We start from the raw sequence: 15,428 nt of genomic DNA, 5'->3' as shown, positions 1-15,428 counted from the left end.
CTTTCAACTTGAATCCTTTACAATCGAACTGGGAAAGGAGGGAGAAGTTTTTGGGAGAAAATCTCTACGCCTATAGTTAAAACTTATATTGAAATATATGCGATGCCTTCACAAGGGGAAAGGCTCCCTTAAATAAAATTTTTTGGAATCTTTACTATTTACTTTTACTGTTGGTGAACAGTAGTCTCTGTCGAAGAATCTCTACTGTTTGCTTTTACTGTTGGTGAACAGTAGTCTCTGTCGAAGAATCTCTACTGTTTGCTTTTACTGTGGGAACAGTAGTCTCTGTCGGAGAATCTCTACTGTTTGTTTACTGTGCCAAGTTGACCTTTACTGTTGGCAAGTGGACCTTTACTGCTGCTGAGTGGACTTTAAAAACTGTTCTGTCACATGAATTTTGGCGTTTTACTACACAAAGATTGAAGGAATAAGGTTCCTTCTGCCTGTTTTATAATGATTCAGAACAAGATGAGGACGATGATGTGTCCTTCTTTTTCTTTTTTAGCTTTTCTTTTCTTTTTATTTTTTCTTTCTGTTTTAACTTCTTTTTTCTTTCTTTTTCTTTTTTACCTGCTTTACTTTGGATTTTTATAATATCGCTGTCATCACTTTCGTCACTAGTAGAACTAGATGATGAGGATGATGGTAAAACGATTTTACCCTTGTTTTTATGGTGTGTAGTGTTTGAAGATTTACTGGAGGATGCACTTTGGGCTTTATTGGTGGATGGATTTATGGGCTGTTTTGAACTGGTTGAGAGTTGTTCAAACATCTCTTGATAGATCAATTTATATTCTTCTGGTGTTTTGGCTGCAGCTAACCGGGCCTGACATTGGGCTTTTTGGATACCAAACTGGGGGTTATCCTGAATAGCTAATGTATGGGCATAGGTTAAAGCTGGTTTAGATGGGCTGGATAATTTATTGCGGATCCATTGACTAATTTTATGTTCAGTGGTGGAATTCTTAAATGATCGCCACCATTTTATTTTATGTCTTTTTATTATCATGGGCATTTGGCTTCCCGGAACATACTGATAATCAAAATACCATTGATATACCCATGGCGTGAAGAAGGTCATACAATAATACATCAAAGAAGGAATATGAACTTCTTCAGGTTTAGGTTTATAATGGGTTTTAAAGAACTGGTACAAATAATGGATATCAGGAGGAATGATTTCCTCGGAAATTCCTTTAAATTGCCACCATCGTTTAAACCAATTTGGGAATTTTAAATCAGTGCGTATATTTTGATCAAAATATATTAACCATGAATGTGTAGCTGTGGGGTTTTGAAGACAAAAAACTTTATCCCACGCTGCTTTATAATCAAAATAATTATACGTAGCATAATGCTGATGTAATAGTTTAAATTGTATAGGAGTATAAAGAGAAGATACGGGCCAATCCTTAGGATAGATGACGCGTTTTATTTGTATAGAAGAGTAGGAGATAATTTTATTTTTATCAAAAGTATGTTTTATTTTTACAGATCCTGTATCTATTAATATATTATGATAATATGCCTGAGGTTTTGACAACATAGTTGGAACAAAATACCAATTCCCAGGATAATAATTTTTTATAATTTGCCAAGGATTGGTATGATTATACCCATCCTCAACTTCGATTTCAAAATCAAATAAATTTTTATCAAACCATTTATGTATATTACTAGTTTTAGTAAATTGGATTTTTGGCAAATCCACAGCCATCAACGAATTTGATAACTCTTTACTGTCTACCGTTTAAGACAGAGTAGCCGTATCATGAGCGGATACGATCGCTTTAGATTTAGAAGACATACCTGGGTCCTCTGTGGAAGAGGATGCCATACCCTGCAGTGCTTTAATTACTTCAGGAGATTAAGAAAGTTCCTCAATCCATTTTTTAAGGTCTTTAGGTGAAGTGGTTTTAGTGTTTAAGGTTTTACTAAGATCTTCAGAGTGCTCAGAAAGAGCTTTAGTTGGGGAGCCGAAATCTTGTTTAATTTGTTTCCCTTTATCCTTCTTTCTTCCCATTGTTCTGTAAGAATTCTCTAGTTAGAAAGTCTGGAATATTATTATCATTAGCTTTAATATATTCTATGTCAAATTCAAAAATACTTAAAAGCGCTTGCCATCTAGCAAAAATTTGTTTAGAGGCAAGGTTTTGGACATCTTTCTGCAAAACGTCTTTTGCAGATTTACAATCAATACGAAGTAAAAATTTTTGATTTAAAAGATCAGATTGAAATTTATTTATACAAATAACAATACTTAAAATTTCTTTTTTAATGGTAGAATAATTTAATTGAGTTGAAGTCCAATGACCTGAAGTATATTGGATTATTCTTTCTTTACCATTAATTTTTTGTTTTAGAATGCCTCCATAACCAATATTAGAAGCATCAGTTTCAACAATTTTCACCAAAAACAAGTGCTCTTTCTATAGGTTGAATCTTACCTTGTTCTATATAATGACCTAAAAATCTTATTTTAGTTTTAAACAAATCCATTTTAGATTTACTGAGTGCTAACCCATTTTGCTGTATAACCATACAAAATGTTTTTAGGTGTTTAAAATGATGTTCAAGTGTTTGACTAAATATTAAGACATCATCAATATAGACTATACAGAATTGGGAGCAGGGATTAAAAATGTCATTCATAATTCTTTGGAATTTTGACGGAGCATTTTTTAATCCAAAAGGCATTACATTCCATTCATACTGACCAAATGGAACTGTGAATGCTGTTTTATATCTATCTTTAGGGTCAATTTGAATCTGCCAATAGCCAGATTTCATATCAAATTTACTAAAAATATTTGCATTGTATAATTTTTTTAAAAGATCTTTTTTATTGGGAATTGGATATCTTATCCATTTTAAAGCTGTATTTAATGGTTTATAATTTATTACCAATCGGGGAACACCACGTTCGATTTCTGCATTTTTATTGACATAAAAAGCAGCACAAGACCATGGGCTTCTAGATTTACTAATTAACTTTTTATTTTCTAAATCTTGAATTTCTTTTTTACAATGTTCTATTAATTCAGGGTTCATCTGAATTGGTCTAGCTTTAGTTTTAATAGTTTTTTCATCAAAATCTTTTTCATATGGTAGATCCACTACATGCTGTTTTCGAGTCCAAAATGCATTTGGGTGATCAGCACATAATGTATTTTCCATAAATTTTGTTAGGTTATTTATTTTATTTTGTATAAATGCATGTTTTAATTGTTCTTCAATTTTATTAAGACATAAATTATTTTTTAGATCTTTAATATTTTCTTCTTTAGACTTTATTAAAGAGTTAATTTCTAAAATTTTTATCGAATGAGCTTTTAATAAGTTTAATTGCTTCTTTTTAGGTTTTTCTGTAAATTCCAATTTAGCTTTACAATTTTTTATTTTAAATTTAATACAATCCTCTTTAACTGAATATGGTGTTATGAGATTTATAAATGGAGTGCCTAATATTACCATATAATTTATCTGAGGTGATAGTAAAAATACTGTGTTTATTTCTAAATCTTCAAACACTACACACCGTAAAAACAAGGGTAAAATCGTTTTACCATCATCCTCATCATCTAGTTCTACTAGTGACGAAAGTGATGACAGCGATATCATAAAAATCCAAAGTAAAGCAGGTAAAAAAGAAAAAGAAAGAAAAAAGAAGATAAAACAGAAAGAAAAAATAAAAAGAAAAGAAAAGCTAAAAAAGAAAAAGAAGGACACATCATCGTCCTCATCTTCTTCTGAATCATTATAAAACAGGCAGAAGGAACCTTATTCCTTCAATCTTTGTGTAGTAAAACGCCAAAATTCATGTGACAGAACAGTTTTTAAAGTCCACTCAGCAGCAGTAAAGGTCCACTCGCCAACAGTAAAGGTCAACTTGGCACAGTAAACAAACAGTAGAGATTCTCCGACAGAGACTACTGTTCCCACAGTAAAAGCAAACAGTAGAGATTCTTCGACAGAGACTACTGTTCACCAACAGTAAAAGCAAACAGTAGAGATTCTTCGACAGAGACTACTGTTCACCAACAGTAAAAGTAAATAGTAAAGATTCCAAAAAATTTTATTTAAGGGAGCCTTTCCCCTTGTGAAGGCATCGCATATATTTCAATATAAGTTTTAACTATAGGCGTAGAGATTTTCTCCCAAAAACTTCTCCCTCCTTTCCCAGTTCGATTGTAAAGGATTCAAGTTGAAAGTCTTAAAACTCTTGTAAGTTTAAATTTCAATATTATAAATTTTATTATTGTATTTTGTAATTTATTTTTAGTAAATATAAATTGCTACTTCTTAAATGCCCTGTTGAAGGCATCTTTCTCTTCTCCCTCCACATTCTGACTTAATTCTGAGGACAAAATCGGGTCCGTTCCATGGGGGGCTCTCACTTTGTGACCTTGTGACGAAGCAGAGGCTCTTACCCCCAGGTTACCCTATTCGACGAATGCGGCTCTGTGGCCAAGAGCCCTTAATGGGACGTCACTTAGTTTTGCGCGTCAGCCCTTCAATGGGGTAGGTTGGGCGTGTCGTGAGGCACAAATCAATTCAGCCCGTAAAACAGAATTAAGTGGTACCGCAAGTTGTCACGATCCTGAGGTGCGGGTAACCAGTCCCCTCTCGCTTAGACCTTTGGACTCTAATTAACAAAAAAAATAGTTAATTTCCATAAGAATTTATCACCAAAAAAATTTTTCATATTTATAAAAAAAAAAAGGAAAAATCCACCTAAAAACAGAAAAATGGCAAATAACCCATCTAAACAACCTCAGATGGCTGAAAAATGATGGACGTCATGACATAAGCAGTAACTCAGAAGGCCATTTTCGATGTCTCCACCAAATTTCATATCAATGGAGAGAGTTTGCCTTATGCGGGAAAAATCCATTAATTTTGAAATTTGAGTCTAGGAAAGTTCCAAAGAATTTACAAACTTATTTTAGGACTTCTTTATCTGTAATTTAAAAAAAAATACAACAAATATCCAAAAGAATTTACAAAAAAAAAAAAAAACAAACAAATTTTCTTAAGGCCTATTTGCTAAACTCAAAAACTTTCAGGGCATGAATAAAAATTTTTAGGATTTGTTTGCATAACTAAAAACCTTCCAAGTCTTGAACAAAATTTTTTAAAAAACTTAGAGGACTATTTGGGAATATAGCCAGAACATCTTCTTCTTCTACAAAAGAAAACCTAGCACCGCCACCATTTTTGGCCAGGTAGAGCTCTGCTGTCGCCAGACTAGGACTCAGTGGTCGCACAATGCTTGTGCTTCCGCTGGTTGTCTATTCCGATACCGGCAACCTCGCTGTCGAGCAGAACATGGGAAGAAAAACAATAAAAAAAATTCAGTTTCTAGAGGTGAGTCTGCGTCAGTCAGAGACCTTTGCATGGCTCACCATCGACGGCGCTACCATTCGTCCTGGTTCAACCTGTTCTGGCCCTATTCTTCGTGTTATTAAGAACACGATTCCAGATTTAAATTTTTTTATTTTTATAAATTAAAATGAAAAAAATCCAAATCATTTTTCATGATACAGATTTCAGCAAACTGATTTCCTCAAAAAATACAGCATACTGATTTTCAACAAACCAATTTCAAAATCTATATCAAAACAATTAAACGTGTATATAATCACGTATTAAGAAGAAACAGAAAATGATTATATACAAATTGCAATCATCATGTACCATACTTGTACCATACGAAAGATAAAAATAATCTAATAAAAACATGATAAACAATTAACAGGTGAGTAGGCCACCTTCACACGAGTTTCGAAAGGCTCTGATATCAATTGATGGGAGCCGAAAATTATGTAGCGGAAGCAATCCAGGATCAAAACAAGTACGAAAGCAAATCAAAACAGAAATCACACAAGAACTAACCTATTGTAGTGCAGAATCGCTTATCGATTTTCTTTTCAGATATCTTCAAGTCACCCTGTAGTCTTCTGCCATGTGACCTTAATTAATTCTATGAATTCTATTTTTTTGAGTGAGCAAAAAAATATAATACGTCTGATCCTTGAGGCCGTCCTGCGTTTTTTCTCTGAATACACTATTATCTCAAAACACGTATTCAAAAAATAAATAACTTCTCTTATCCACGTGGGAAGTGAACGATAAAATTAATCGTTCTGTCTCCCATGCGTTTAATATTTTAAATAAAACAGATTATCCATTTTTAATTAAAATTAATAAATAAAAATTTAATTAAAGAATTAATCTATTAATTATTTAAAATACATAACCCACATGCGGTCGAAATAATTAAAGCACAACAAACACCGCAGGAATAAATTAATAAGGCTATAAATTATAATAAGGAATCATACAGGACCAGTATATTATTATTATAATTAATCATAAATTATTCCACTAAAAATTCATGATTGACCTCTTTATTAATTTAACTTTCCATAACATAATAATTTATGTTCCTCATGTAAAGATTACAAATGTTTGTCAAATAAAATAAATTACTAACAATTTATTTAAATAACAAATTTAATCTTTAAGATTGTCGCTTAACTATTTCATGTGTCGGATTAAAAATCCACCTGCAGGGTTTACATAATGAAACTTTATAAGTTTACTTAAGTGCATCATGATCTCTAAACCAAGGCATGGATTCTATCACTAATTGATATTTTACAAATACAAGTTGTCTTTGCCCAATTCACTGTGAATTATTGTCCTGATAAATGAAATTCACTCTTTAATGAATTAAAGCACAAAACAACATATATTTGCTCGTATTAATTAAATCAAGATTAAGAACATAAACCTTATTTCTAGTTCCTAGAGAATATGTTTTAAATAGTCAGTATAAAACAATCATTTTTTACTTGGTCCAGTTAGATACATACAAAATGTACTAACATTATTATTATAAAATATGCTGAAAAATTTATTCATTTAATGCAAATCTCCAATTAAATACATAGAAATAATTGTTCAAAGAAATAACATCAAAACCATACTATTACATTTGCATAGTTAATAGTATATCTCTATTAGACTCCAATCAACCTTTTCAACCAAATACATTCTTGTGCAACCATGGTTGCTACCACATATTCTGCTTCTGTGATAGAGTAACACGATCTTGCTTTTTATTGCTCCAAGAAATCACTACTGAACTAGTGCTAAAACAACAGTCAGAGGTTGAGTGACGATCATTTGCATCCTCTGCCCAATTTGCGTAAGTAAATTCATTTAATAAAAAAATTTTCACATCTTTGTATCAAAGCCCATGATTAAGAGACACTTTCACATAACATAATATTCTTTTTACAACATCTAACTGAGAAGTTCTTGGATTCTGCATAAATTGAGAAACAACAGAAACTGAGTATAAAATTTTTGGCCTTTTGATGGTTAAATAAATTAAGCACCCAATAAATTTCAAAATTTCTTGGCATCTTAATGGCTTCCCTTCATCTTTTTATAACTTGAGATTGGGCTCCATTGGAGTAGCCATTGCTTTCGACTCCCCCATGCCAAAATGCTCCGAGAGACTCTTTGCATATCCTTTTTGAGAAACAAAATAATCTCAATTTGATTTTTCCACTTCTAGACCAAGAAAACATCCCATTTCCCTAGATTTTTCATCTCAAAACAAATAGACAAGTCATTGCCCAAGTTAGAGATTTTTGACTCATTTTCTCCACTTATAATCATATCATTAACATATAATAATACTAGGAAATGTACATTTGATTCTAATTTTATGAATAAACCAGAATCTGAATTAGAAACTCTAAAACCACAAAAGATGAGATATTGAGAGACTTCACCGTACCATGCTCTTGGTGCTTGCTTTAAGCTATAAAGAACTTTCTTCAAATGACACACATAATTCGGAAACTGTTTAGAGACAAAACCCAGGGGCTGCTTCATAAACACTTCACAATCCAAAGCGCTGTAAAGAAATGCATTCTTTACATCAAGCTACGATAGTTTCCAACCTTTAAATGTAGCAAGAGAAATAAGTGCCCTTATTGTTACCGTCTTTGTTACCGAGTTGAATGTCTCCTCACCCATAATTTTGAGAGAATCCATCAGCAACTAAACGAGCTTTAAACTTCTCAATGATGCCATCTAATTTTTTCTTTAAGCGAAAAACCCATTTGCATGTGGCCGGGTCACATTTTTCTGGTTTAGGAACCAACTCCCAAGTCTCATTCTTGTGTAGAGCCTCAATCTCTTCTTGCATTTTGGACAACCTTGTTGGTTCTTCTGAAGTTAAAGTTGCTGTAAAAACACATGAAGTAACAGAACAATTATTAAGTTCTGCCTCATAATCTTTGAGGTAATTTGACTGTCTTTTCTCCCTCGTCAATTTTTTACCACCTATTGCTCACTATCATCTCCTGATAACATTTTGAGTTGGGGGTTCAGACCCTATTTCTTCATTAAAAGATGCTTGTACAATTGCTTCAAAAAATAGAAGCTCCAAATCAACTTGATCATCATCAAGAACAACCTGTAGAATAGAAAATAGAGATGACACCTCATCAAACACCACATCTCTAGAAGTAGTAAATTTCTTTGTTTGCGGATCCATACACCTCTAACCTTTCCTACAAAAGTTATAGCCAACAAACACACATTTTCTTGCTTTCAGGTCAAGTTTGGTTCTATTAGATTTGGGAACATGGACATAACAAATGGAACCAAATACCCAAAAGTAATTTACATTTAGCTTCTCCCTGTATACAATCTCAAAGCGAGATTTTTGTGTACCTAGCAAAAAAGGAAGCCTATTGGCTACATGGCATTGTGGATGGTTGGAGTTTCTCGAGAGCTAATTAGCCAAAAATGAGCTTGGCCTGTTTTAATTTATTAAATTGATTTTCTTTTATTAGACCTGTTGATTGATCTTCAAAAAAGCAACCCTTTTTGAAATAGGGGTTTTGTAAAATGACTTTTATGTAAGAGTTTTATTGGAGTCGCCACCCTCTTTAGGGAAAACATCATGAATCAATCATTTTTTTGGAAATGATTAACTCAGTTTTAACCAGAGACTGGGTAATGGAGTTGGGTACAGTCTCGGGAAGGTGTTAGGCACTCGGACCACCCAATTAGAAACTAACCTCCTTCGTTGTCCATTTATTCACAAGATTGATAATACTATTAACTTTAATTGAGAGGAAAAAAAAAGTTTTGATGCATTTTTGAAATCATGGCAAACAAGTATATTATGAAGCGGACAAAACATAAGAACAAAATCATCCAAAGAAAGAGGGAGCAGAATAGAGTTACAACCAATGATCTATTTATACAATCTACGCTTAATCCCCATATAATCTCCCAACCCATTAAATGTTACAAATGAGCTATTTAATAGAACTCATTAACGTCCTTTACATAATATTAAATAAATAAATAATAAAAAGCAATAAATGCTAAAAGAAACAAACACAACTAAATACATAGTCATCCATAGAATATCAATCCCGACAACATTCAATCATGACAAATAAAATGATGAGAATGAGGTTGTTATAATAATTTAATGTAAAGTTAAGTGAGTTAGCACAATAATAATTAAAGAGCATTAATCCAAAGTGCATAAAATGTAAAGGACTGAAATTTAAAGGGCATAAAAATAAAGACAGTAAATTAAAAAGCATTAATTGAAGATTAAACCAAGATTTAGTTTTAAGACTTTGATATTCATCATGGGTGATGAACAAATATCCCTATCACCACGTATTTTGTAACACCCACCGGCCAATCCCGGAGAACCAGACGGCGGATGCCACAATCAGTGCCGGAGCACCGTCTTATGTCACTTATTAAAGCTAGATCACAAATTAGAAGTGGTTAAATATTCATAAGGAGGCAAGTAATTAACGTTTTGTTTTGTTTTTTTTTTCTTTTTTTTTTTTTTTGTTAACGAAAATAATATTTAAGGAAATTCCTACGAAAATTTCGCAAGAGTTTCCCCTAAAAATTAACTTGCCACACAAAGAAAATATACACACTTCCAATTTTCTCCAAACCCCAAAACTCCAATTCAACATAACATACCACAAGCACTTCTAAATATCCATCAACATACGCATCATAGTCTAAACACATTCTTTTCAAGGAATATATAATCATCATACACCAAAAATATAATAAGATGTTATTTCCTTCAATAATCATAACTCTTAATACATTATAAACTTATTATATACAACCTCCATAATACAATCTTTACATACATGCCAAAAATCACCATTTACAAAATATCCTACCCAAAATGTGATCTCTACTCTAATGCTTGTCCTCTGGTCTTTAAGAACACCCTCCGCTCTTAACCTGCGCGTGATAAAAATCAACGCGCTGAGTGGAAGACTCAGTGGTGCTAAATAACCAACAATTAAATTAACAATAAAAGCCAAGGCAAAACTTAAATTACTCAACTATATAAATACCGAAATCGCATTCATTTAATTCAAATACTTTGAAAGAAATGAGAAGATTATAAATACAAATATGTCTTCATTCTTTTATAGCAACAACAAAATTTCATTTTTCGTTAAGGCTCATACTCATGCAGAATGAACATAAGCAGATTTGATCGTGGCCTATATTAGCGCCACCCCCATTACATACTCATGGCCTATGAAAGCACCACCGTGGCCTATGAAAGCACCACCCCCATCACACAGTCGTGGCCTATGAAAGCACCACCGTGGCCTATGAAAGCACCACCCCATCACACAATAAGCGCGTCCGCCTATTTATAAGGGCTGATAACCCTAGCATATGATCATAGCTTCACAATAAGAAAATCCATCTCATCATACCACGTTTCAATCATGCATAGTAGAGCCCAAATCAAAAACATTCTTTCACAAAAGCAATAATTATAACTCAAAACCTCTTCATTTAGTACTCATCAGTTCAAAAGTTTTACTCAAAACACTATAAATGTATATATACTTAATATAGTAGAAAAGTACATAAATCAAGAACTTTTCAGCATTTCCATAAACTTGACCTCTGCTGGGTTTTTAACACATAAATTGAGTTATGGGTCTCCAAATTGCATGAAATCAGATTCATTAGAAAGCTAAGACAAAATTATACAAATGTTCAGAAGGGACCACAGCCCAGATCACAGAGTAAGATAGCAAACAAAAGCTCAGAACACAGACCAACAGATCAGACCTGATTCAGCAGAACCAAGTCCAATGTTTCTTGAATTCCTACTTCACCAAACACTCAAATGAAACCAATCCAAAACGAGAGAATTCTCAAGACACAGGGAAACAACTTTTATGAAGAACTCAGAACCTAATCTTATCATTATAGTGGTCAAAATGGGCACTCAATTTAGTAATGCATGTGGCTCGACACAACAGAGTCAGTTTGGGTGTTTGAGCCATAAATTGAGCTATGTATCTCCAATTTGGACACAAGAGGATGGGTTGGAAAGATAAGAAGTAAATCTATAACGTTTATGAAGAACATAAAACGTTATTTTGCCATTTGAGTGGTCAAAATGGACAATCATTTCGGATATACAGGGAAGACACCATAACAGAACCAGTTTTGGTATTTCACTCATAAGTTGAGCTAAAAGTATTGAAATTGGACATAAGAATATGTTTTGGAAAGCTGAGAAATAGAGCTACAACTTTCATGAAGAAGTCAGAAACAAATGGGAAGTATAAAGGGGTCAAAAATGAGTTCCAATCCCACGGCAGAACACATCTCACATTAAAATTCAGCAATTTCAACAAAACATACAAAGTTCCCAAAATATATTCAAAACCCTAACCGTGTAAAAACAACTTAAACAAGTGAAATTATGATTGCACTAACCTTATTAACAAGCTTGAAAAAGCTTGGAAAGCCTTACTCCTTGGCTTTCTCTTTCCCCTTTGAGGATGGTTCTCCAACCTCTTCAAAGCATGAAAAATCAACATTACAAGCAAAACTTAACAAAAGAAATAGTTGGAGCATGATTTAATGCATCAATAACATGTCTAAACCATGAATTCTACTTAACAATTCACAAACTCAAAAACCACAACTTACTTGCTTCAATGGTAACTTCACTTCTCTTTGGTTTTAATCACCAAACTCAACTTCTACTTCTTAATTCTTAAGAATTAAGTACTAATCTATGATTTAATTAGGTAGTTTGGTGGTAAATTTGGAGGTAAGAAAATGAAGAAATGAAAGAAAGAGGAAGAAGATGGAGATGGCGTGGATAAGGAGAAGAGAAGAAAGAAATAAGTGTTGTGGTGTTTACTTTAAGTGCCAAAGTCAAATTTGACTTCCTAAAATCATGCAAATGTGTGGCTAAGATCAAGTCCTAAGTAATCTCATCCAATGGCTCTAAATATTCCTCAAATAATTCTCTTCTACTTCTTATTTAACTCCACCAATTAATTAAATTAACTCCACTAAAATAATTCCTCATTTATTTCTTAATATACCACACTAGAAATATTATGCATTCAATACATAAACTCTCCAAAAATATTCATTAAATATTTTCTACCCACCTAAATCATGCAAACATGCTCCAAAAATAGTAAATAAAATATTAACTATGCATAGTAATTTTTCCGGACTAAAATAATACCAAGTTCTGGACCGATGGTACTATTCACAGACCGGTAAATCACTATTACCGACACTAAAAAAAAATCAGTCTGTTACAGTTCTCCCCCCCTTAAAAGAAATTCATCCTCGAATTTACCTGGTGTAAATAACTGAGGATGCTGTTGTCTCATAATATCTTCACTTTCCCATGTAGCTTCCTCGGTCTTATGGTTTCTCCAAAGGACCTTTACCAAAGGAATTCTCTTATTCCTTAGTTCCTTGATTTCCCTCGCAAGTATCCTCACTGGTTCTTCCTCATAAGTCAAATCTGGCTCTATGGTAACAGAATCAACTGGTATCACATGTGATGGGTCGGACCGATACCTCCTCAACATAGACACGTGGAAAACATTATGTATCCTATCCAGGTCTGGTGGTAAAGCTAGTCTATAGGCTAATGGACCCACACGCTCAATGATCTCATATGGACCAATGAACCTAGGACTAAGCTTACCCTTTCTTCCAAATCTCAATATCTTTTTCCACGGAGATACCTTAAGGAAAACCTTATCTCCCACTGCATACTCTATATCTTTCCTCTTCAAATCCGCATAAGATTTCTGACGATCTGAAGCTGTTTTCAATCTATCTCTAATAATTCTGACCTTATCCTCTGTGTCTCGAATCAAATCTGGACCTATAATCTTACCCTCACTCAATTCCGACCAACACAGTGGAGTCCTACATCTCCTGCCATATAGTGCTTCGAAGGGAGCCATCTGAATGCTCGACTGATAACTGTTATTGTAGGCAAATTCAGTAAGTCGAATGTACTTCTCCCAACTGCCTTCAAACTCAATAGCACAAGCTCTTAACATATCCTCCAAAATCTGAATAACCCACTCTGACTGACCATCAGTCTGAGGATGAAAAGCTGTGCTGAAATGCAGTTTAGTACCCAAAGCCTCATGTAGCTTCTTCCAAAATCTAGAAGTAAATCTCGGATCTCTATCTGAAATGATGGAAGAAGGAACCCCATGTAATCTCACTATCTCATCTATATAAAGCTCTGCATACTGCTCCATGGTGAAGTCAGTCCTAACAGGAAGAAAGTGTGCCGACTTAGTTAGCCTGTCAACTATTACCCATATAGCATCTTTCTTTTTAGGAGTTAAAGGCAATCCAGTCACAAAATCCATAGTAACTTTATCCCATTTCCACTCTGGAATAGAAGTAGGGTGTAACAAACCAGAAGGAAACTGATGCTCTGCTTTCACTTGCTGGCATGTCAAACACCTCGACACATAATCTGTGATATCCCTCTTCATCGCCGGCCACCAATACTGTGATTTCAAATCATGATACATCTTATTACTGCCAGGATGCATAGCATAGGGACTACTATGAGCTTCCTTTAAGATACTCTTTCTCAACTCTGAAATTTTAGGCACACAAATCCGATCCTCAAAGTACAAGCAGTCCTCTCAAATCCCTTCTTCTTACCCTCTCTGACTAGGCCTTTCCACAAGGCAATAGTCTCATCACCCTGCTGTGCATCTCTAATCTGCTGCAGTAGGCTAGGTTTCACCATAAGCTCTGCTACAAGAGCACCATCTTTAGTCACAGTTAAGTGTGCATTCATAGCACGAAGAGCAACTAATGCCTTTCTACTGAGTGCATCTGCCACTACATTAGCTCTACCCGGGTGGTAATCAATAGTGAACTCATAGTCCTTAAGTAGCTCTAACCATCTGCGCTGCCTCAGGTTAAGCTCTCTCTGTGTAAGCAAATACTTAAGGCTCTTATGATCCGTATACAAGTGGCATTTCTCACCATATAAGTAATGTCTCCAAATCTTCAAGGCAAACACAATAGCTGCTAACTCCAAATCATGGGTAGGGTAGTTCTTTTCATGTGGCTTCAGCTGCCGGGAAGCATAAGCAATCACCTTGCCCTCCTGCATAAGCACACAACCCAAACCATTATGCGAAGCATCACTATAAACATCATATGGTCTGCCTGGAGCTGGCTGTGTCAAAACTGGAGCCTCAGTAAGCATCGCCTTAAGCTTCTCAAAGCTACTCTGGCATCTATCAGTCCACTCAAAACGGACATCCTTACGGAGAAGTCTAGTCAAAGGGGCTGCAATAAGAGAAAACCCCTTGACAAACCTCCTGTAATATCCAGCCAAACCTAAGAAACTGCGAATCTCTGTGACATTAGTAGGTGGCTTCCAATCAAGCACTGCCTCAATCTTCTTCGGGTCCACCCGAATACCCTCTGCAGAAACAACATGCCCTAAGAAAGCAATCTCAGTCAACCAAAATTCACACTTACTGAGCTTGGCATACAACTGTCGGTCTCTCAAGGTCTGCAGAACTGTTCGTAGGTGATGATCATGATCCTCTCTAGTCGGAGAGTACACCAAAATATCATCAATAAAAACCACCACGAACTGATCCAAATAAGGATGGAAGATCCGGTTCATCAGGTCCATAAACACTGCTGGAGCATTAGTCAACCCAAATGGCATCACTAAAAACTCATAGTGACCGTAGCGTGTCCTGAAAGCAGTCTTAGGTACATCTAATCCCTTCACCCTTAGCTGATGATAACCTGATCTCAGATCTATCTTCGAGAATACACTAGCCCCTCTCAACTGATCAAACAAATCATCTATCCGAGGCAATGGATATCGATTCTTCACAGTAACTTTGTTAAGTTGTCTGTAGTCAATACACAACCTAAGTGAGCCATCCTTCTTCTTTACAAACAATACTGGAGCACCCCATGGAGATACACTAGGACAAATAAAACCCTTATCAAGCAACTCCTGAATCTGAATCTTTAACTCTTTCAATTCA

General features: G+C 34.5%; 1 long non-coding RNA gene across 1 annotated transcript; it reads right to left on the bottom strand.

The window, feature by feature from the left end:
• Positions 1–10,124: 10,124 nt before the first annotated feature.
• LOC149492775 (uncharacterized) lies at positions 10,125–12,538 on the bottom strand. The gene is made up of 3 exons (XR_016318919.1): positions 12,052–12,538; positions 11,836–11,915; positions 10,125–10,323 (listed from the first exon to the last, which is right to left on the bottom strand). It is a non-coding gene; the product is annotated as an uncharacterized LOC149492775 (long non-coding RNA).
• Between the last annotated feature and the right edge of the window lie 2,890 nt (positions 12,539–15,428).

The sequence above is a fragment of the Jatropha curcas genome, chromosome 11, assembly GCF_041381405.1.
Source record: "Jatropha curcas cultivar XTBG-Jc1 chromosome 11, XTBG_Jcur_1.0, whole genome shotgun sequence".
NCBI lineage: Eukaryota > Viridiplantae > Streptophyta > Magnoliopsida > Malpighiales > Euphorbiaceae > Jatropha > Jatropha curcas.
The sequence above is the reverse complement of the archived record's forward strand: the minus strand, read 5'-3'. Positions and strand labels throughout refer to the sequence as shown.